The sequence below is a fragment of the Cetorhinus maximus genome, chromosome 23 (assembly GCF_964194155.1).
Source record: "Cetorhinus maximus chromosome 23, sCetMax3.hap1.1, whole genome shotgun sequence".
Taxonomy (NCBI): domain Eukaryota; kingdom Metazoa; phylum Chordata; class Chondrichthyes; order Lamniformes; family Cetorhinidae; genus Cetorhinus; species Cetorhinus maximus.
The window spans coordinates 64,136,100-64,161,413 of NC_135901.1; the positions used below are offsets into that span (position 1 = coordinate 64,136,100).

The 25,314-nt window shown below is 42.7% G+C and overlaps 1 protein-coding gene and 1 pseudogene across 1 annotated transcript in view; both read left to right on the top strand.

Moving 5' to 3' along the window:
- Positions 1 to 4,084, top strand: part of LOC144697681 (uncharacterized) — a 126,425-nt pseudogene extending 122,341 nt beyond the window's left edge.
- Positions 1 to 25,314, top strand: part of LOC144697683 (uncharacterized) — a 672,764-nt gene that overhangs the window by 488,910 nt on the left and 158,540 nt on the right. The gene's annotated exons all lie outside the window — the stretch shown is intronic.

Genomic DNA, 25,314 nt, shown 5'->3' on the forward strand with positions numbered 1-25,314 from the left:
AAAATATTAAATATGTGTCCCATAATCCTTTTAGAATCAGTTAATGGAACAGCTTTTCTTTAACAACCTTATCTAAACCGATCATGATCTTGTACACCTCTATCAAACCTCCCCTCAATCTCCTTTTCTCCAAGGAGAACAACTCCAGTTTCTCCAACCAAACCTTGCAACTAAAGACCCTCATCCCTTGACCCATTCTGTTAAATCTACGCTGCACCCTCTCAAGGACCCTCACATCCTTCATAATGTGTGGTGATCACTGGTTTGCACAGTCCCAGATGTTCTGTGTCCATGTCTATGACATCATCACACATTGACATTTACACGGTGACATCATCGCACATCGACAATTACACGGTGACATCACACATCGACAATTACACGGTGACATCACCCTGCTCCCCGGGTATTTCCTCAACTGGGAGATTTTTCTCTGACTCCAGTGCTTCTGATATCTTTCCAGCTGCAGGCTCCAGCAGGAGATTTTCAAATTGAAAACAATTAAATTGTTTCAGAGGTGAGTATTTTTGACCATGCGTCTAAAATTTAGAGCTTTTAGTGAAATGCTTTGTTATCTGTCAGAGGATCTATGGCTCCGGGGCTGGTGTGGCTCCTTTACTGTGGATCTGAATCCATATCCATCCATTGCTCTGTTTCACCTCTGCCCTCCCTGATCACCTCTCTGCCTTTGTGTAACTTCCTCTGCTTCTAATATTGGGTGTATTTTAGCTCTATTTTGGATTTTGCTGTTACTTCTGCTGACTGTGTCTAAATGAGGTTTCCACCACTGCCCATCCCCCGACCATGTGCTGCTGTCTTACCAGCTTTATCTTCCCACAGTATCTTTCATAGTCAGGAATTGTTTTTCCTGCGCTATAGTTCATTCCTTTTCCACTTCTGAGCTTTTATTGACCATCAAATTCTGCACCATTTTTATTCCCCTTGATTCATCCTGCACCCTCTGAAATGTTTACTCTGTTTCTCCCTCCACAGACAGATGCCTGATCTGCTGAGTATTTCCAGCATTTTCTCTTTTTATTTCAGATTTCCAGCAGCTACAGTATTTTGCTATTATTTTATTGCAGGCGTTGCTCACAGAACCGAGTCTAAAAACACAGACGGACCAATTAAGAGCCGGTTTGTATCAGGGTGGGTGTTGGTTACAGAAGTTGGTCCCTGGCCTCCAGTGTCGGTCCTTTCTCAACCAGTCACTGAATCACTGAATGATTACAATACAGATGGAGGCCATTCAGCCCATTGTGCCCATGCTGGCTCTCTGCAAGAGCAAATCAGTTAGTCCCTCCCCTGTCCTTTCACTAGCAAGAATAGCAAATATTGCCATTCCCCAGTTGCCTGTGGAGAAGATGATGTTTGACCTTCTTGAACCGCTGCAGTCCGTGTGGTGAAGCTGCTCCCACAATGCTGCTCGGTAAGGAGTTACAGGTTATTCACCCAGTGATGATGAAGGGGCAGTGACATATGTCCAAATCAACAACAACACTCTGTATTTACATTGCACATTTTGTGTAATAGGAAGCTCCAAAGTGATTGATAGGAATGTTATAAAGAAACATTCGACACTAAGCCACATAACAAGACATGAGCGCAGGTGAGCGAATGTTTAATCAAAAGGTTTAAAGGAGTATCCTAAAGGAGGAAAAGGTATTGAGAGGTTTAGGGGGAAATTCCAGAGCTTATGGCCTTGGCAGCTGTAGGCGCAGGCACTGAAGGTGGGACAATTAAAATCAGGAATGCCCAGGAGGCTGGAATTAGAGGAGTGCAGATATTTCGGAGGGGTGTGAGACTGGAGGAGATTCCATAGATAGGGATTTGAAAATATGGAAGAGGAATTTAACATTTTGGTGTTTCTTAACCCTGAGTCTTTGGTGGTCAGTGAGCACAGGGGTGATGGGTGAACAAGACATGGTGCGAGTAAGCACACGGGCAGCAGAGTTTTGGATGACCTCAAGATTACAGGGAGGCTGAATGTGGGAGGCCGGCCAGGAGTGCATTAGGATAGTTAAGTCTAGAGGGAACAAAGGAATGGATGAGAGTTTCAGCAGCAGATGAGCTAAGACTGGGGCGGAGTCGGGCGATGTTACTGAGGTGGAAATAGGCGGTCTTGGTGATGATGTGGATATGTGGTTGGAAGCTCATGTCGGGGTCAAATATGACACTGATTTTTCAACAGACTGGCTCGGTCTCAGACAGTTGCAGGGAGCCAGTGGATCTAGAGTGGAGTTTGTAGTGGGGACAGAAGATAACGGCTTCACTCTTCCCAGTGTTTAAATGCAGGAAATGTTGTTCATCCAGTACTGAATGTCAGACAAGTCAACTTGGAGGTGATGATGTTCACATACACCTGCTACCCTGGTCCTTGTAGGTGGTGGAGGTTGGGGGTTTGGAAGATTCTATGAAAGGTCTGGTCGAGTTGTAGAATTTAAATCCCCTCTGCTTCACCTATTCCAAAAAAGTGTCATACGGATTCGAAACGTTCACTCTGTTTTTCTCTCAACAGATGCTGCCAGACCTGCAGAGATTTTCCAACACTTCTTGTTTTTATCCCTCTCCTTTTCATGCTGTCTCACTCATCTCTGTCTCTCTCTCCTCTCCCTCCCACACCCAATGCCAACCCCTGTCTGTCTCTCTCTCCTCTCCCTCCCACCCGCAATGCCAACACCTGTCTGTATCTCTCTCTCCTCCTGTGGAGGGCACAGTCATCTATAGGCCCAAACTGGGTGGCAGGTTTCCTTCCCTGAGGGACATTAGTGAACCACTTGGGTTTTTATGACAATCCGGCAGTTTTCATGGTCACTTTTTCCTGGTGCCGGCCCCACAAATTCCCAGATTCATTCAGCTCAATTTCACAACCTGCCTTTGTGTTTTTGTGGGTTCTCTCTCACTCCCCTTTTTACTGTTTTAAATCAATTTCACAGGGTATTAGAAGGGGAGGATTTGCAGTCAGGAAACTCAAACCAAACATCACATCAGGATCTGACGGAGTCGCCTAATTTATCGTAACCTGAATATCATCGGATTTTGAACATGGAAGAAAAAAGCACCGTTCACAGTGGGGAGAAACCGTACATGTGTTCTGTGTGTGGACGAGGCTTCAGCCGATCATCTGGCCTGTCGAGACACAAGCACAGTCACAACCGGGAGAAACCTTGGAAATGTGAGGACTGTGGGAAACAATTCAAGTCCCCATCAGAGCTGGAAACTCATCGACGCACTCACACTGGGGAGAGATCATTCACTTGCCCCATGTGCAGGAAGGGATTCATTCAGTTATCTACCCTGTTGACACACAAGCGAGTTCACACTGGGGAGAGACCATTCACCTGCTCAAAGTGTGGGAAGGGATTCATTAATTCAGCGAACCTAATGACACATCAGCGAGTTCACACTGACGAGAGATCTTTTAAATGCCCAGACTGTGGGAAGTGCTATAAAAGTTCCCAGGAACTGATGTCGCATCAACGTGTTCACACTGCTGAGAGACCGTTCAGGTGCTCTCACTGTGGGGCTGGGTTCAGGCAATCGTATCAACTCACTATACACAAGCGCACTCACACTGGTGTGAGGCCATTCACCTGCTCCGAGTGTGGGAAGGGATTCACTCAGTCATCCACACTGCTGAGACAACAGCGAATTCACACTAGGGTGAGGCCGTTCACCTGTTCCAAGTGTGGAAAGGGATTCACTCAGTCATCCACACTGCTAACACACCAGCGAGTTCACACTGGTGTGAGGCCATTCACCTGCTCTGAGTGTGGGAAGAGATTCACTCAGTTATCCACACTACAGAGACACCAGCAAGTTCACACTGGGGAGAGACCATTCACCTGCTCCATCTCTGGGAACAAATTCAGTCTGTCAGCCACACTGCGCAGACACCAACGAGTTCATACTGGGGAGAGACCATTCACCTGTTCCAAGTGTGGGAAGGGATTCACTCAGTCATCCACACTGCACAGACACCAGCGAGTTGACACTGGGGGTGAGACCGTTCACCTGCTTCGAGTGTGGAAAGAAATTCACTCAGGCACCCAACCTGCTGATGCACCAGCGAATTCATGAGTAACGACAGTAAGTGGATTTTGCTGTTAATCACATCCAGGACTGAACCATGTTCGTTACTGTATGTTTCTGCTGATGTTAATAAACTCCAGATAGATATAAGGGTTAATGTTGTGGATAAAATTCAAATAAAACAGCTTTGTGTTAAACACAAAGTGCTGAGTCTATGAATACAGCATTTCCCAAACCTTTCCCAGTGAGGCCTCATTTTAATGACTCAGACTTGGTGTGACCTTAGAGTGAAAATCTGGGGGTTACAGGAGATGTTGAGCGGGGCGGGGGGAAGGAGGCTTCAGACAGACAGTTTGGACAATCATTATTGTGCAGACAGCACTTCAAGCAGCTAAATACTTGCTCTAAGCTCAATGGAAATTTAATATAATGTAAAGTCTACATTGTAAATTAGACTCATGTATAATTAACTCTTAATTCTCTTTATAACTCTCTATAATTCTTCACTAAATAAAATCTTGAAATTCCATTTCTGCATGTACAGGATATTTCATATAAATGACTGCCAATTACACACACAAGCAGATTTTATTAGTCACTACAATAGGGTTTTAGTTATCGACAACAGAATCTATTGGTGTGATGTACAGTCAGAAAGGTGTTTTCTCCTCCACAAACATTTTATGGCTCATAAAACTTTTAATGATCCTGAAAATATGCTTTATAAAAAACTGTATATGTAGATCTCTCAAATTTAGACTGATTTACTCAAGCTTCAACCTATCTGCAGTCTTTGACAATGTTGACCACACCATTCTGCTCCAACACCTCTCCACTGTCGTCCAGCTGGGTGGGGCTGTTCTCTCCTGGTTTCATTCTTCTCTGCCTAATCATAGCCAGGGAATTACTTGGAATGTCTTCCCTTCCCACTCCCACAGTTACCTCTGGTGTCCCCAGAGGATCCAGCCTTGGCCTCCTCTTATTTCTCATCAACATGTTCCCCACAACGACATCATCTGAAAACACGGTGTCAGTTATCACATGTACACTGACAGTGCCCAGCTCTACCTCACCACCAGCTCTCTCCACTTCTCCACTTTTGTTAAATTATCAGACTGTTTGTCTGATATCCAGTGGTGAATGTGCAGAAATTTCCTCCAATTAAGTATTGGGAAGACCGAAGCCATTGTTTTCATTCCTGAGCTACCAACTCCATTCCTCTTCCTCACAACTGTCTGAATCGAAACCAGACGTATTGCACACGTGATGTCAGGTTTGACCCCGAGATGCTATTCCGACTCGTGTGTGTGTGTGTGTGTGTGTCTGTCCCGCTGATTTTCCAGTCACACTGATGATTTAAATATTTCCCCACAGACAGAACAAACAATTCTCCTTCCATAATCAGAGGCTGATCATTTATGAATTCAGTGTTTCTGTAAGATCTTATTGAGATTTTTGGTTTGAGTTTCTCATCTGAAAATCTTCTCCCTCTAATCCCCTGTAAACACAGTTTACAAAAGTCATCACTGTCAGTACAGGATAGAAATTCAGAACAGACTATTCTAGTTTCTATGGAATATTCTTTCTCCTTTCATTCCCCCAAATCTATAAATCCCCGTCCCACACACTCCTCCCCCTCTCTGCTCATTGTTCCAGATTCAGTGCCCAGTCACCTACTAATTCACTAATTCTTTTCCCCTCTCCAGATTCTCTCTCTTCCTGTCCTTAAAAGTGGTGACTCAGCCTGTGGGTCAATCCCACTCCTTCACTCTAATTCTACCAAATAATTCAGCTCAAAACAACAAATCATCTTTAATGACTAGATTCATCATTTGGATGTTTGGAAAGAATCACCTTTTTCCCAACTGTGGAGAACAGAAAATCCACTGATTAATTCAGAGCTTCCTTCTACCTAGGTCTATTCCAACAAGCTGTGTCTATCTGAGTTACATTGATACAGACTTACTCACTCAGTGAGTGATCAGATCTCACTGAACTTTGACACAAGTTGTGTCAATCTGAGTTACATTAATACAGACTCACTCACTCATTCAGGGATCAGATCTCACTGAACTATGACACAAGCTGTGTCTATCTGAGTTACATTCATACAGACTCAATAAGTGATCAGGTCTGACTGAATTACAATTACAAATGCAACAACTTTTATTTATATCGAGCTTCTAACGTAATACATTGTCCAAAGAAGTTTCACAGAGGCATAAGGACATATTAGGTCAGATGACCAAATGCTTGTTCAAAGAAGTCAGTTCGAACGAGTGTCTGTAAGGAGGAAAGTGAATTAGAAAGGTGGAGAGGTTTAGCGTGGAAATTCCAGAGCTTAGGGTCCAGGCAGCTGAAGGCCCGGCCACCAATGGTGGAGTGATTAAAATCGGGGATGACGGACATCCGGTAATGTTGCTCCATGTATGTGGGCCCCATAGCCCAGGCTCAAAGCCCTAATCTGAACTTTGGGTCATAGTTTGACTGTCCCGGGTCTCAGAGAAAAACAAAAAATTGGACAGAAAATGCAGGTCTCCGGGGAAAAGGCGGGGGAGTGAGACCAATTGAGTTAGTTTCCAGAAGAGTAAGAGGCCTCCCTTTTCAGACGGAGATGAGGAGATTTTTTCTCCCGCCGAGGGTGGTTAATCTGTGGAATTATTTTGCCCAGAATGCAGTGGAGGCTGGGTCTTTGAATTATTCAAGGCAGAATTAGACAGATTTTTGATCGAGAAGGGGTTATGGGGGTTGGGGGCAGACAGGAAAGTGGAGTTGAGCCAACAACCTGATCAGCCATGAGCTTATTGAATGGTTGAGCAGTCGCAAAGGGCCGAATGGCCTCCTCCTGCTGCTAAATCCTATATTCCAATGACCCCGGCCGAATGGCCTCTATCTGCGCTGTAACATTAGCTCTCATTCTGTGACATTATGAGGGGCTCCAGGGGCAAAATGGCACAATTCCTACTCCTATTTGTTATGATCTAATTCAGCGCTGACACCACTCTAGGCGATGGTTACGGTGCTTCGGTTTGCCCCGTAGGTATGTGGCCGAGCGGCCCAAGGCCCCAAAATTCGGTAGTAGTGTTTTATGAAACGTGAGTCATAATCTTAACCTGTGTTCCTGAGTCCAATTAATAAACAGATATCACAACTGGCAATGGTCTTAATGCCTATACTCGAGGAATACCACTGTACACTTCATTCCACTAAGAAAAACAACCGTAAACCGCTATTACCACCCTCTCTACTACTTCCTCGTAGTGCTTAATCAAATTTGTCTGTTTTGTCTTTTATAAACCTGTGTTGGCTGTCATGCATGAGCCCATGTATTTGCAATTCACCATGAAATTTGGCCCTGATTTTGCTCACTAGACGTTCACCTGGCGCCGTTGTGAGGCTGACTGGATATAATGCAGCAATGATTTTCATACAGCACAGGAAATGTCTCTGAAGTGAATTTGTATGGAGGCTGCTGGATTGTAGCGAGATTTCCAATGTCAATGTGTTTAATTAACATCAAATGTTTTTACGTGAAAAATGTTGCACAGTTTAAAGATATTTTTATTACTGCTTTGGAATGAATATTGCTTCCTGTTCTATGTATTATTCTTTAATCCAGTTTGAAATGCAGAATCTAAAAAAAAGTGATCTTCTTTTGAAATGAATATGTATACTTAAATTGATGTAAATAAAAAGATGCAACCAGAAAAATAAATTCTTCAAATTTGTTATGAGGACGAACGAGCTCCTGAGCAGGATCTAAGTCCGCTTGTAACAGGTGTAAATGGACACGAACGCAACTTCTGGCCAATCCTCCCAAATTGTTTCTGCTGCATCACAAAGCGACATTGCAGCACCGTCATGTTGCTATTCTCCGGAATTCATTGAGACCCACCTAAACTTGTCAGCAATCAGCAACATTCAGACCACAAAACCTTGGCCAATAATTCATTGAGTGATCGATGTTTTGGGCAGATTTCGGAGAGACACAAGGAAACAATTGATATTGACCCCTGCAAAGTAGAATCAACTCCTGCCACCGTCAAGGAGTCTGGCTCCAATTTCACAGAATACATTATGCAGGTTTCCCTGCTTCAGCTGTAGTGGTGCAGACTAGAAGCATTGCAACCACTGGCCCTGTTGCAATTTTTCCCTTGGACACGTCACCAGGTCCAATTCTCCTCCTCTGAGGATTTAGAAAAAAATATTCATTCGGTGTGAGCATCGCTGGCTATGTCAGCACTTATTGCCCATCCCTAATTGCCCTTGAGAAGATAGTAGTCAGCTGCCTTCTTGAACAACTGCAGTCCACGTGGTGTATCTACACCCATGGTGCTGTTTGGGAGGGAGCTGCAGGATGCTGCAAGACATTGTGAGAAATTCAGAAACTCATCATAAGCCACCCCCCCCCCCGCCGCCCCCGCCCCCACCAAACACACAAGCCAAAGTACCTCCATATGGTCTACAACAGCAGAGCTTCTCAACATTACATTGCCTGATATTAAGCTGGCAAGGCCGTTAAGAGGTACTTGTGCAGGGTTCATTATGCAGCAGTGAAACTTCTGTTTTCTGGATAACATATGAACATGTTGTCTGGTCCACATTAGTTATCCTGCCTTCATTTCAGTAGTTCTGGACTGGACACTAGCTGAGAACAGCTTCCTATACTTTATTGTGAGCTGATATGTCGCACCTTAAACATTCTTAAATTCACACAGTGGAAATGGCCCTCAAACCGTTTGACTGTGTACCGAGGATGGAAGGTCATGAATGACATGGACAAGAAGAGGAAAGGAAAAATCTGGGGTACAATTCATTCTGGATATTAATGCCTTTATCATTTAACAAATTTAACAATGAGATGCAATGGATATTTAGCCCCATTCTTTAACTCTTCTCTGAATTTACTGTGGGTCACTGCATAAATAAACGGGTTGATGCAGGAACTCAAAAGTTGAAGCATGTATCCATTTTCCTCCAGAATAAAGGTTGATTCAACAATATCGGAACCTGAGAAGTAAGTTACGTTCGTAATTTGAACATAGAGGAAAGTCACAAGAAGTAATAAATATAGCAGAATAAAACTTCCCGATACACAGAAGAGTAAAACAATGGACATTCTCCGCTTCTCCATCTCTGGGTCACGCTGATTGTCTCCATTGTTCTGGGCCCGGAGTCTCTTGCGGGCTTTATTGGCGGCTAGAATGTGTCTGACGGTCAGGACATTGAGCAGTAAAATCAGAACGAATGGGAGACAAGGGGTTAAAATGTGATGCATCCAGTCATATGCAATCCATGCAGGTGAGGTATAAAATATTAACTTTATGTCGCAGAACCATGGTACATTGTTAATTATGTACAAAGGTTCATATATAAAATACAAGAAGGTGTTTTTAAGGCAGCTAATTGTGCAGATAGTACCAATCACCCGTGTCGCCGTTTTTTTGGAACAATATTTTAATTTGACTTTCTGGCAACAAATGGCTATAAATCGATCAAAGGTGAAAGCCACAGTTAACCAGGCAGAACTGTCTATCGCTGAATATATTAGTGCAATGCGGGCACTACATGCTGGTGTGGTGGAGAGGAAACTGAATGGGAAATAAATACTGGAAATCCGGTTCAATAACACAGCGGTGATAATAACCAACAGATCTGTCACTGCCATCGATACCATGTAATGAGTTATACATTTGGAGAGACCACATCTTTCTCGGGACAGGATCACAATCACCACCATGTTAGCTGCAACAGAGAGAGAGAGACAGGATAGAGACTGAGGCTGTGCGTGAATTTGTGATGATACAAGAGCAAGAAATTTAAAGCTCCAACTCCAAACAAAATTAGCAGTTTTACAGGATTCTGCATGAAATGTTTGCTTTTCAGGTGTTTCTCCGAGTTGGACAATTTCTAACGTTAATTGTTTTTGTGTTAAAAATGGTCATCTAGATTAATAAGGCAGGTCAATTACATGAGAATGTAAAATAATATCATGCAAACTAACAGAGAACAAAAAGGCACCAAAACAACGGAGAAATAAACAGAGCAGCGCCGAATAGATAAGGGAAACACATCAGCGAAACATTACAGAAAACATTTAGATTGCATTATAACAATACATCCAATAAGAAATGAGGAAACTAACAAGAACACAGCTTATATCACGCTGAGGATCAAAAACGTTCTCTTCCAATTAATTACTGTATATCGTTCACTGTTGGAAATTTTGAGCATCAACTTGCTCAGAAATATCATCAAACAGCGAGGTGTGGAGACACAATGAGCGTTTCCGGAATTTACAGGTGGAATGTTGGTGAACAGATAAAGATAACTCCCAGATCCTTACTGAATACTCACTGGAAGATGGGCGTCGATCTGAGTCATGGAGCTGGCATGAAAGAATGACCAATTTTGACCTTTAGTGGATATTTTTAATTAAATCTTTGTGACTCAGATGCGAGAGGTTCCATCAATTAGGCATCCTCAGTCAATTTGGAGAAAATAGTGAAGACGGGAACAGTCTGGGCCATTGCCAGGTGCAATGTGCAGACGGAAATTCCAGAGTCAATAGTGGTCAAAGTAGAACGTCAGCTGTAGGTCATGTAGAAGAGGAGAAACAGACTGAGAGTAGCAACACTGCTCTGTGAGTTTGGTGCAAATACCAAGCATTCTTCAAAAGGCCTCTGTTACAGTGTTTATATATCTGTCAAAACCCAGTGCCTCGTGGTGTCCTTTCAACAAATGCCTTCAGTAAATAAAGTCAGGAATTGTTCAATTGTTCAATTCTCTTGATTAATGAACTATTTGTGGAAATTATTCTGCGCTATCTTCATGAAGAACACAATAGATTTACATCATGATGACAGTGTGATAACTCAAACACTGTTAGGCCGTCAGTAACAAAATGATTGCATTTACACCGTGATTTGCCCCTGGTAACGATGCCAATAACACAATAGGAATGCATTTGCACTGTGATAACAGTATGGTAACTCATTCATGGTAACGGTGTCAATAAATCAACAGAACTACATTTACACTGCGATAATAGTTTGGCAATTCACCCACAGTAATCATATCAACAACGCAATTGAACTGCATCTATGCCATGATATGCTAGCGGTAATTGGAAGAAATTATAATATTAAAGGGACAAAACGGTATTGGACTATATGATGACAGTATACAGTTAAATGGAAGAAGTTATATAGTTGCTGTGAAGAAACTGTGATGGTAAAATTAAAATTGCATGGTCATATTATATCGCCAGGCACGAGAAATTGCACACTTAATAGGGTAATATTAAACCACTAATAAAGAGAAATTACACTTTCAACAGGGAAACATTATACAACTAACAGCGAGGAATTAAACCGTTAACAGGGTAATATTATACCACCAAAAGCGAGAAATTACAGCCTTAACGTTGTAATATTATACCACTAACAAGTAGAAAATATTCCAATGAAGAGAACATATTCCGCAGATAAAATTTGGGCTTTATACCGTTAAAGTCGAAAAAAATGCTGCAAAAGGGAAGAAGTTATGCCAGTTAAAAGAGGGAAATTGACCCGTTAATGGGTTGAATTACACAGGTGAAGGGGGACAACATTCAGTTAAATTGGAGAAAGGATATGTGCATCGTGGAAATGCTGCACTTTTCAGTGATAGAAGTGATGCAGCTAAACTTAATTCACGTATCCAATATGTAACTACAACACTTTACCTGGAAGCCCGATAGCTGCGAGGACGGGGTAATAAATGGCAAACACCAGGCCTTTCGGTGATCCGTGCATTTTCAGCGAGAGCTCAGAGCGCGTTCTGCATTGCACTAAATGATTCTCACATTTATAACCGATATCAAGCTCCTGGGAGATAATTAGGTGGTTTGATCCTTTACATTAATTGCAAAAAAAACAGATTAAACCAGCTGCGTCAGGACTGCTGTTCATGTTTTGGTGGAATAGAATGTTTTTTCAAGGGATCTGACAGAACTGACAGGAGATTGCAGTATGATCCAAGTTGATTTTCTTTAAAAAAGACACCGACATGGATTTTTTGGTCAGGGGTGAATCACAGCCATTTGACACAGATTGCCCTGAGAAATGCGAATTTGACTAGTTCAATTGGCTGCCGCCTGAATTTCAAGCTTTGGCTGCAGCCAGCCCCAGGGACAAAAGGATGTGTGAAACGCAGCAGAGGCGTGAGTTTCCGGTGAAGCCGCGGCCCTCATGATGTCACGAGCCGAACGCTTGCCCCTTGGGCTCCGTTTTCAGCTGAAAGGCAGGTGTGGGTTTTCAGACGGGTTTACATACTTCTCAGCGCCTTAAAACTTTCCAAAACTTTTAAACATTTTTAAATACTTGAAAACACTTTTCAAATATTTGAAAAATATTTATAAAAGCGTTTACATGCTTTTAAATATCAATGATGCAGAACACGCCCCGAGGCAGGAATTTTCAAACAGGACAGGAAATGTGTATGGAGACTGCTGGATTATCACGTGACATTCGATGTTAATATGCTTGGCCAACGCTCGAAATTGTAATACGAGTATATACAGCAGCGTAAAGATCAGTGTGCAGTCCCTGTATGAACTGCATGAACTACCTTCTCAATGACTATTGCATTGACCACCTTCTCAATGACTATTGCATGAACCATCTTCTCAATAACTATTGCATTGACCACCTTCTCAATGACTATTGCATTGACCACCTTCTCAATGACTATTGCATTGACCACCTTCTCAATGACTATTGCATGAACCATCTTCTCAATGACTATTGCATTGACCACCTTCTCAATGACTATTGCATGAACCACCTTCTCAATGACTATTGCATTAACCACCTTCTCAATTGTAATTAGGGATGGGAAATAAATGCTGGCCCAGCCAGCGAGCCCACATCCCGTGAATGAATAAAAAATTGCATTACCTTACTGCAATTCTCTCACAAAAAAAGGCCACGCGGCTTCAGATTTTTCTTTTCATAGCCTTGTGTTTACAATAGGATGAATCAGCTCTACACCGCGATCTTTGATGAGATTTTTTGTTTTAAGCTTTCTTCCGCGCTAGTGTGACTCTCCGGGTGATTTGTTTTAATGCATAAAAATTCTCTGAATGAATTTCTTCAGTTTATAACGGCTCCCCGAATGAAAACTTCTCTGCATCGATGGGAGAAGTGGCTAGTGCGCCACTTTGCTGGAACACGAATCTGGATAAAAATTGATTTCCAAATGTTTTTATACATTTTTTCCTATGATGTAAATAAAAAAGTAAGAAATGCATTTAAAAACGGAGTTTGCAACACGTTTTCAGCTGAGATCCTCAATATTTTAAAGAGTTGCATTTTTCTTTCAAATTTGCACTGAAAATGTATGGTTTAGTTGACTTTAAAAATGCAGATCCAACACGACGGTCGAAGCCATCAATGTGGGGGTTACTAAGGCTGCTTCCTAATCGTGGCTGCCCCCCACCCCTGAGCAGGCTTTAAGCTGATCTCAGCTCTCAGTTCTTCAAATTTAAAACCTATTGAGCCATCAACTTGAATTGTTTAATTACACTTCCAGCCGCTTTTGAGGCGACCCAGCAGGGCCACCTTCGGAGGAGAACATTCCTGTCGTCCGAAAATTCCTGTTGCACATTAAGTCTGTGCATGTTCGTACGTTGGCAGCAGCGACTTATTACCGACCCTTAATAGTTGCGAACTTCTCAGCGTTCGGCACTATTGGAATCGTAATATTGGGGCTATTTACATAGGCCATAGCAAGGATGGTACTGTGCACAGACCCGGTTCTTCATGATTACATTCTGTGCTGACTTGTCCGGACCACTGTCGTTATATTCAATGTGGTTTCAGGTGCCCCCTGGTGCACCCAGGTGATTTTAAGAGCTTGCCAGTGTTCACAAGTGTTCCTCTGAGCTGTAATGTATCCAGTTTTTCCAAATGTTTGCATTAGTGCGTTTAAAGGGGTTTTCAATGTTTACAGGTTTTAGCAAGAGATTACACGCGCTAGTAAATGCGTTGACCTTATTTGAACGTATTCTTAATTCAACTTTTTAATTGCAGGCCACCCTCACCCACCCCTCACACATTCACTCACAACCCTGATTTTACTCACCCCTCGACCCCTGAATGTTTATCTCTGCTCCCTCTCTCCCTAGTCTTTGCTCACCCCACCCCACCTCATTCCCACTGACATCAGTTAGACTGAGGATCCGTGGATTTTGTTTTTTATTCGTTCAGGGGATGTCGGCGTCGCTGGCTAGGCCAGCATTAATTTCCCATCCCCAATTGCCCTTTTTCAGGGGGAATTTAAGAGTTAAACACATTGCCGTTGGTATGGAGACACATGCAGGCCAAACCAGGTAAGGACAGGAGATTTCCTTCCCGAAAGAACATTAGTGAACCAGATGGGTTTTTACAACAATCGACAATGGTTTCATGGTCATCATCAGGTTTTTAATTACATATTTATATTGTATTCCAATTTCACCATCTGCAATGTTGAACCCTTGTCTCCAGGGCATTATCGAATGTCTCTGGAACACTAATGCAGTGATAAAACCACGGTGCCACCGCCGCCCAGGTGCGTGGATGCCAGAAGGGTGGGTTCAGTGGTGAAGCTTGTGCCGCCTGTGAATCTCATGATATTCCCATGACCAGGTGACTGTGAAGGAATCTGTGATGAGACGGTGAAGGGTTTCCTCTACCTCGTTCCCATCAGTTGATGACATATACACTAAACCGAGCAATGCATTTGCACTTGATTTGTTCCTAAATTCTAGCCAAAAAGATTCTACCCTTAATCCCTCTGGGACATCCTCTTTCTCTAACATTGCAATGCTCTCCTTAATCAATACAACCCCTGCCTTCTTTTCTTCCTTTCCTATTGTTCCGGTAAACTTTCTATTCAATGATATTTAACACCCAGTCCTGCCCTTCTTTGGTCAGATCTCTGGAATAGCCACAACATCGTATTTCCACAATGCAATCTGTAACTCATCGATCTTATTTACCACAATCTGTGCATTCACATACATGCACAGTAACCCTAATTTAGAATACATTACTTTCGCCTTCACACTGGACCCACGCACTAACTTACTATTCCTATTTCTATAGCTGTCTATATCTCCAAGTGTTCGACACAGCTTGATACTCCTATCTAATATCATCTCCTGGTTGTCACACCGCTGCCTAGTTAATTTAAAACCTTCCTAACAGCACCAGCAAAACTCAATCAGGTGCAGCCCGTTCGACCTACTGGTCCGATCTCCCTCCATATCCAGTCCCTAGAATCTAAAGCCCTTCCTCCTGTACCCACTTTCAAGATATAACTTCTTATTTCTGTATCCACTCGCGCTTGACACTGGGAGTAATCCGAAGATTACTACATTTGAGGTTCTTCTTCCTAATTTTCTACCTAGCTGCCTAAATTCAGACAGCAGGACAACATTCCTCTTTCTGCCTATGTCATTGGTATGGATGTGGGCCACGACATCTGGTTGTTCGCCCTCCCTCAGGGCGCTCTGCCACCGCTCAGTGACCCTGGCACCAGGGGGGTAATACACCATCCTGGATTCACGTCCGCGGGCACGGAAACGACCATCTATTCCCTGAACTATCAACTATGCTGCAGTTTCCTCTGCCGGCTTTGTCTTCGTATAGCGTGATTATGTTTGCACCATTCTTGTCCTGTGGAACAGATTCTAACCTCCAGCAGAGGAGGAGAAGTTTTACTGGAGCTACTACATGTGGAACCACATTTGGATCGTAGATTCTGGAATTAATGGCACGGTTTTCAGCAGGCAGCATTGCAATAGACCTGCAATGACAGAGCAGAAGCGCACCCCCGCTCCACGTGCTGGTTTATTAAAGTATGTTACACAGGGGTGCACAAGAAATCTGGAAAACCAACAGCGACTCAATTACCGTCTCTCCCATGCTTGTAACTTGTTCTGTTTGACTAAAAGCGTCAAGGAAATCATATTTTAAGGACAAGGTGTCGCACTTCCGCCACTGATCACACCAGATAACACCCGGCTGGAAGTGATTAGTTAATACTGCTCCGCAGGTTCCAAGGTGACAGACAGTCTGCTCCTTGATGCAGTTCCTGATACACGCACGGGGAAAACAGATATCACCTGATGCAGGAATAACATCAAGCTGACCTTTGGCACCAAGCTGATGGTGTATTAGGCCTGTGTCCTCAGTACCTTGTTGTCCGGCTGTGAATCATGGACGACTTACAGCTATCAAGAAAAAAAGCTCCACAGTTTCCAGCTGCGCTGTGTGAGGTGGTTTTTGGGTATCTCCTGGCGGGACACAATCAGGAAGCGGCAGTCCTCTCAAAGGCAGAGCTCCCAAGTTTGTCGAATTCATCAAACAGAGGGAGGTTGAATGTCTCAGGTCCGTCATCAGGGTGGAAGATGTTCACATAGATAAGGGCCAGGCAGCCAGTGAGAAGCCCAGGTTTCCGCTTCTAGGACGTGTGCAAGCGTGAATTGAATGCCCTGAATGTCGATTATCATCCCTCAATGTCACTGGCTGACGACAGAGGTAAATGGCGACACATCCTGAGGACTGTTGTGCATCACCATGATGCCCATTGGCTACAGCGGCTTGGCAACAGACGCCAAGATTGGAAACAACAACCTATAACATCACTTGCAGCTTTATGTGAGGCATTTGTGACGGGAACTGCCTCTCAAAGATTGACCAGCTCAGCCATCAGGAAATGTGCAGCATGTGGAGACAACCCACCTGAAATAGATTCTTTTGCTGTGCGTTCGTCATCTTTCATGAATGGAAGGATGATGATCATTGTGAAATTCACTTGCAAACAATATGTGTTTCACATACGCACAGACAGGTCACACACAGACGCAGGCACAGACAGGCACAGGCGCACATACACACCCACGCACACATAAACAAATGCACATACACACACCAATGCATACAGACAGACACGCACACGCACAGACACAGTCATACACAGGTGCACGCAGACATACATGCTCAAATGCAAAAAGACACATACACGGATGCACGCACGTAGACATAAACACACACACACAGAAACGCACGCACACACAGACACACACACAAACAAAGACACACAAACGCGCACAGAAGCACACACACAAACACGTACACACTCACACACTCACAGGCACACACACAGACACGTTCACACACATAAATACACGCACAAACAGACACGAACACAAAGTCACACACATGCACACACACAGAAGCACACACACATACGCATAAATGCACACACAAATACACACATGCAGACACACACACAATCACAGACACAATGTCACACACACACATGCACACACACAGACGCACACACACAAACGCGTGCACACACACGCACACCCACAAACACACACACATTGGCACACACACACATAAATACACACACAGAAACATAATTAATCACACACAGACACACGCACATACACAAACACACACAGAAGCACGCGCACACACACCGACACACACACACACACACACACACACACTCACCAATATGGCAACTTGCTCTAAAGGCCGGAAAAACCGCATTTCAAATTAGTATTCCCATCTTGACGATCTGTGTGGCTCCGTAGCACTTAAGAATCAGAGCAATGTGTACCATCTACAAGATGCACTGCAAGAATTCACCAAGGCTCCTTCTACAGCACATTCCAAACCCGCGATACATGGGAACACTATTGCCTGGTGGTTCCCCTCCAAGTCACTCACCACCCTGACTTGGAAATATATCGCCCTTCCTTCGCTGTCGCTACGTTAAAATCCTGGAACTTCCTTCCTAACAGCACTGTGGGTGCAGCTAGGACACAGGGACTGCAGCGATTCAAGAAGGCAGCTCACCATCACTTCCTCAAGGGCAATTAGGGATGGGCAATAAAAATGTTGGATTAACCATCGACCCCCACGTCTCGTGAAATAATGAAAAAAAAAACTTTTCAAATGATCATCGGGAACAGAAAAGCCGATTCTTGGAAACAAAATGATCAGTTTGACATCACTTTGTAAACAAGGGAACACAACCGAATAGTTATCAATAAATAGTTGCATTATTAAATTATCTGCAATTAAATTACAGGAGCTCTTGTGGTTTTTATATATTCACTGAAGGTGGAGTTGGACTGAAGGTTATCACCGAGGTTAATATAGGGGAATTACACTTTTTTCGGTTTTTTCTTTCAAAAAAGCCTTATTAGAAAACCGGAGATTTAAATGAATGAGCAATTTCTTAGAGACAGACAGGGAGAACGAAAGGGAGAGAGAGAGAGAGAGAGAGCAATAATTTTCAGTGAGTTAGACGCTGTCTCAGGTAGAGAGATGACCTTTTAACTGATACCCAGATCTAACATTGACCTTGTACCTGGCAGTCCAGTCCAGTCCAGCAGTGACATTCTAACAGATAATCCAGTCAAACAGTGATCTTGTAACTGATAACTCGATCTACTTTTACTTCTACTCTACTTCTTTCTCCAGAGAGATGTTGACCAACCTGCTGAATGCTTTCCCCTGAATTCTCTGTTTTCTTTTTCAGGTTTCCAGCATACGCAGCCTTCACCTTTTGGAGGAGGAAATGGACAACATGCCCAGGGGTGTGGAAGAAAAAAAAATACTGATAAATCATAAAGACATTCGCATATACTTCACATAGGAATTTGCTTGAAGCCAATTACGATTGGACACAAATTGCTGGGAATTGACAAATGGAGTAATGATAAAGTAAAGGACGTTTGCATTGAGACAATGGGGGCAAAGAAAGTGAAGATTTTAAAGGGATGACCCGTACTATGGGTACGGGTAGCGGGAGAGATTCACAATCTACTTTGTCCCTGTTGCTTAAATTCTATGTCAATAAGCAAATAATTAGAATGAGCAGCACTCCTGCAAGTGAAAACTGATTTCGAGAGGAAAACAAAAATCACTTCGGAAAGGTTAGAATTTCTCAAAGCGATCCATGTTGCCTTCCGCCTTTTTCAGGCTGAAACAGATCGAACAAGAGCTTTCTAACCATTCGCCCCGGCAGCAGGAGTCTTCTGCCACCATCTTCAGGAGAGACCTTTTAGGGCTATCATGCTTGCCTGCTTAATTAACTCATGCATCATATTTAAACTTGCGGATTCTTAATAAAATACTTTCGAATCACTATGAGCTCGACTTCCGTCTTGGATGAAGCACGATTCCCGGAGGGCAACCTTACAATATGACAGGTGTCCGATTGATCAGGCAATTGATAGCCAGGCTGAAAATGGAAAGACCAAGGTTGGGCTCGGGTAGGGGCTGGGTCTGGGGTGGACTTCCAATAACATGTAAGATTAGCAAATAAGGAGTATGAGAAGAGAGAGAGAGAGAGAGAGAGATGGAGGGAGATTGGATCAAGGTGTTTCAAGTCTTGGAAGATTTCGACAGAGTGACTGAAGTCCAAAACTTTCCAGTGCCTGAAGGTACCGTAACCAAAGGGAGATACTTAAATTGTTTGCAAAAAGAAAACAAAGATGCATGGGTGCCAGGAGGAAGAGAATAGAAAATGTATTTATTTGACACAACGAGTTGTTGAGATTTGAAATGCACTGTCTGAGAGCTTTGAGGATTTGGATTCATTGTTAGACTCAAACGGAAATAAAAAAAAAAATTGAAGCAGGAATACATGCAAAGGTGTGGAGATTGAGCCGGATGTGAGTCTAACTGGTTTAAATAAAACAGACTGGACTCTTTGGAAAGAACGACCTCATTTTTCTTGTGCTATTCTATAATTCTATAATTCCTACTGCACCGAGTTTCCTTTGAAAAACAGGAGCGTTTGATGAAACATTGCACAATAGACTTGATACCAGATTCGAATCCCATGTGATGAAATGGGACAGCAGGAAACGCAATTTACTAAGAGGCAGAAAGCAGAGAAGATAAGTGAACTGCTGTTTTTCAGGCCCGGAGAGAAATGATGCGATGTTCTCTAGGATATTGGTGGGCATCGCTGTTCTTTTGGTATATATTTATGCCATGGGCCTGGGTATGCAGACCATAATTGCAACGTTTCCAGATGACATGAATCTTATAACTATTAATCAATAGTAAGAGATATATCAGCGCATTTCACGAGGACAGAGAGGGAATTGTGACATTTGTAGAACACCTGACAGATCCGATTTAATACAGGGAATGTGAAGTGTGCCATTACGGTGTGAAGTTACAGAGAAAAGTAATGCAGATTTAAACAGGGAGCAGGGACAAAGAGACATCTGAATCCACGATATCAGATGTTTGAAAGTGGCAAGAAAATGTTGAGAAGACCACTGAAATACATACGGTGACTATGGCTTTACAAACTGAGACAAGAAAGAGGCAGAAACACAAAACCTTTATATTCCATTAAATTGACACCAGCTGGATATAAATGAGGGTCTAGCCAGTGACGCCCGTATGCAATGAACGAATGAAAAATTAATCACTTGGCTGAAGCAAAATGAAAAAGATTTAAGGCAGTTGTGGAAAAACTCAAAACCGAAATTGCTAAAATGTTATTTAAGCGTTTCGCTTTTATGACCTGTTGTTCATTGGTGTAACCTCACTTCGAATATTTTGTGCAGTTCGACACCCCACATCATTCAAAGGCCAAAATATTTACTTGATTACGAACGAATGAGATCCGGATGTGCCGATTGGCAGCAACGAGTTAAGATAATCAGACATTGGAATGCATTGGAAAATAAAAACTGAGATAACACTGTGACCTAATTCGGCCACTTCATAAATCATTGGTGTGCCCCCACTTCGAGTATTTCATGCAGTTCTACACCTCACAGGCTATTCAAGCTATTGAGTGCAAACAGAGGAGTGTCAGCAGAATTATTTAAGGATGTGGTTTGAAATGGATTTTGAGAAATGATTACGTAAATTGGGAATGTGCTCATTGAAAATGACATTAACTGTTATTAAGCAACATGTGCCTCCTCTTTGCCAAATTGTAAAGTCGTTAGATTCTCCTGAAGCTAATCCTGCTCAATTTTGCGGACTATCACCCACACCAACTTTGTTTCGTCTGCAAACGTAACTTTTCCTCTTCTGGTTACTCACCCCCATGCATTTGTAAAGAGAGGTGATCTGCTTGCTGTTCTGACTTTTAGGATAACCCACTGATTAGGTAAATTAGAACACGACAGGTTTTGTCACATTGCTCATAACAGGAGAACTAAAGGACACGTTCTGCACTTAAATGGGAGAAATCTGAACCAATCTGTAAAACCAACGTTTCCGTGTGTGAATTCTCAGCCTATGGAACAGGCTCACTACAGGCACAGTTAGCATTGATTCCTGCAAAGAAGGTAGACATCACCCATTGTGAGGGTATTATTGTAGGCCACAAAATATGAACAATTTGATACAAAACAAATCGTATGTGGGGCGTGCTTTGGAGGAACAGGTGATGTCGGCACTTTGATTCAAAAAGCATTCCTCAAGTGGAACTAAACACACTGAAGTGTGTATCAATAGAAACAAGAAATAGAGAGTCAGTGCTGTTTTGGATCAGCAACTTTCTTGGCATTTTAAAATGTTGCTGCCTGGATCCTATAATGCAAAGGGTCTAAATGCAGAATAGCCTGTGAAGGCAATATAATTTATTGAGATGTTATTTTCATTATTATTTGCTTCATTATTGTTTGCATGCCTTTAGATATTTGATTTGCAACGGATTTTGTTCTGTTCGTTTGGAACGTGTGGATGTGAGAGGAATAGAGTCGTTGTATTGGGCTGAAGCAAGGAGCGAAAATGAACAAGATGGCCATTTATCTGGGATGGTATTGAACCAGTGCTCTCGCGTCATTCTGTAACACACACCAGCTATCCAGCCAACGTAGCTAACCGACGCCCCCACCATGTCCCTTACATGATATATGATTCATATCACACGATGAGCAAGGATCTTAAAGCGAATGACTGTGACAGAAAGAGCAGCAGCAATGGGTAGGATACAATGAAAGTTCATGTTTTATTTTAACCACTTTCAACATTTCAATAATCTAACAATTAGACACAATGGATATTTCACCCCATGCTTTAACTCCTTCCTGAATTTACCCTGTATCCCTGCATAAATAAACGGGTTGATGCAAGAACTCAAAAACAGAAGCATGAAGCGGCTTTCCTCCAGAATAAAATTTGATTCATTGAAATTTGAACCTGAGAAATAAGTAACATTCGCAATTCGGACATAGACTACCGTTACAAAATATAATAAATACAACAGGATGAAACTTCCAGAGATGGTGAAGAGAAAAACAATGGACTTTCTCCGCTTCTCCATTTCTGGGTCACTCTGATGCTCTCCATTACTCTGGGCCCGAAGTCTTCTGCGGGCTCTATTGGCCACTAGAATGTGTCTGACGGTCAGGGCATTGAGCAGTAAGATCAGAATGAATGGTAGACATGGGGTTAAAATGGTGAGAATCCAGTCATATATGGCCCATGCTGCGGACCTGTAAAATGTTAATTTTATGCTGCAGAACCAACTGATGTTTTTAATGATGTACAAGGGTTCATATATAAAATATAAAAAGGCATTTATCAAACAGCTCAGTGTGCAGACGATTGCTATCACGGTGGCTGCAGTTTTCTCGGTGCAATATTGTCGTTTCAGATTCTGGCAGCAAATGGCAACAAATCGATCAAATGTGAAAGCGACTGTTAACCAGACAGAACTGCTGAATGTTGCATAATTTAGAACAGAATGAAGACTGCAAACCGGCGTGAAGGAGAGGAAACTGAGTGGGAAATACATTCCTGCGATCCGGTTTAATATCACAGCGGTGATAATGACCAGGAGATCCGACACTGCCAGGGAAATCAAATAGCAAATAATACACTTGGATAGGCCGCATGGTTTTCGAGACAGGATCACAATCACTGCCAAGTTAACTGTAAAAGGAAGAGAGAAAGTTTTTGTGAAAGTGGGATAGTGTGTCTGTGTAAGGCATCGAGAACAGGAATATTGTTGTTTGCATTCTCCACAAAATTTTTCTTTTCGCAGGATTCCATGTGAATTCTGAATTTGATAGGTGACTCCGAGTTGAAAAATAGCGGCTATGCTGCGACCAATTGTTGCTTTGTTATAAGCAATCATCCCAATTAAAAGTCGGAAAAACCAGTGACATCAGAATGTAAAATTATACAATGAAACATAATAGAGAGCAAGGGAGCTTCGAAAACACATTGAAGCCAACACGCCACATCAATAGAAGTGTTAAATCACGCAACAGACCTACAGGAACCCTCGGATGATTCACCCACATAAGGAGTGTCAATAACTCAATAGAACTACATTGACACTGCGACACCGTCCTGACAAGGGGCGGTTAGCATAATGGCTTTGATGTCCGTCGTGTGGCTCACAAAAAATAAACACCAGCGCGGTTTCGATTCCCGTTCAGGTCGAGGTAGGTTTGGGGCTTGACCCCTCGCCTTGCCTCTGAAAGGGGTATGTAACGAGGAAAGAAATACTGAGGAGAATAATCAGTCACAGCACCAGTTCAGGAGGCGACATCATTAGACAATAAAACAAAGGATCATCCCTCAGGTGGATGAAAGGTCCCTCGGACCAGTGAAAGACAGGAGAAGATACTCAAGCCGAGAAAAATAGTGAACCATTAAACAGGAGAAATTACACCTGTTAAAGAGGTGAAATGCCTGGTTAAGGCGGGGTGGGGGGGCTGGAATTATTCCATTAACGGGATAAAGGGAATCAGATACTATGAAGAAGAGGGGATTGTAAATGAGAACAATCATACAGCACACGAATGATCCCTCTAAAGAGCAACCTGCCATCGGACTTTACCTGGAACGCCCACAGCTGCAAGGACGGGGTAGTAAATGGCAAACACCAGACCCTTTGGTGATCCGTGCATTTCCCTCAGAAGCTAAACACGTTCTGCCTTGTTCTCAGCGATTGTTACATTTATACCCGAAGTCAGGCTCAAGGGAGATAATTATATTCTTTGACCTGCTGCGTTAATTACAGTGTATGAAACAAACAGATTAGTGAAGCTGCTGCCGGGCTCGTGTTTATATTTCCAGGCGCTAGAAAGTATTTTCCAGTGGTCTGACACGATACTGATATGAAAAAAAAACATGGTCTGCAGTATAATCCCATTTGGATTTCTTCCAAAAAATATACTGAAAAGCTAAAGAGGTAGTTGCCATAGTGAAAATATATATTATACACCAGAATTTTCAGGTTTAACAATTGGAAGTTGAACGAAGTGATCACAGAACAAAGGGCAAAGTGTCATAGATATGCTGGTCCCAAAGGAAATGAAGGTGTGACCGTGGGTTAGATACAACGTGACTGAAACTCTTCCTGACTCTGTGCAACGACTTGAAAGTAAAACTATCCGCATCTTAGTTGTTGACTGGTCCAGTTAAGCACCGGTTACATTCAGTGAATACGGGCTCAATTCGCAATTACTTTTTACGCAGAATTACCCAAGACATTAGATGAGGTTCAACGTGGGCAGGTCCTGTTCACCCTAAATAGTCCGGTTCAGTATAGTTAGGCTCGGTATGGACCCTGATTGGAGCTCTTTGAAGAAGCAGCAGTGGATGTGTTGTACTTAGAATATTAGAAGGCATTTGATAAATGACAAATCAATGTTAATTGCGGAAATTAAAAGCTCACAGTGTAGGGGATAATACATTGGCTTGGATAGAGATTGTCTAACTAAGAGGAAACAGAGAGTAGGAATAAATGTGCCATTTTTTGGTTAGCTAGATGTAACGCGTGGTGTGCCACAGAGATCGGTGCTGGAGCCTGAAAATTTTATAATTTATACAATGGTTTGTCTGAAGGGACTGAAGGAATGGATGCTAATTTGCCGATGATACAAAGATAGGTAGGAAAGTAAGTTGTGAAGAGGACATAAGGAGGCTACAAAGGGATATCGAATGGTTAAGTGAGTGGACAAGGATCTGGCAAGTGAAGTATAATGTGGGAAAATGTGAAATTGTCCATTTTGGCAGGAAGAATGGAAGAGAAGCATGTTATCTCAATGGTGAGAGATTGCGGAGCATGAGATGCAGAAGGACCTGGCTGTCCGAGTGCACGAATCACAAAAGGTTAGTATGCACGTGCAGCAAATAATTAGGAAAGTTAATAAAAAGTCATCATATATTTTAAGGGGAATACAGGGCTTTGGTGAGACCTCATCTGGAGAACTATGTACGGTATTATTATCCTTACTTA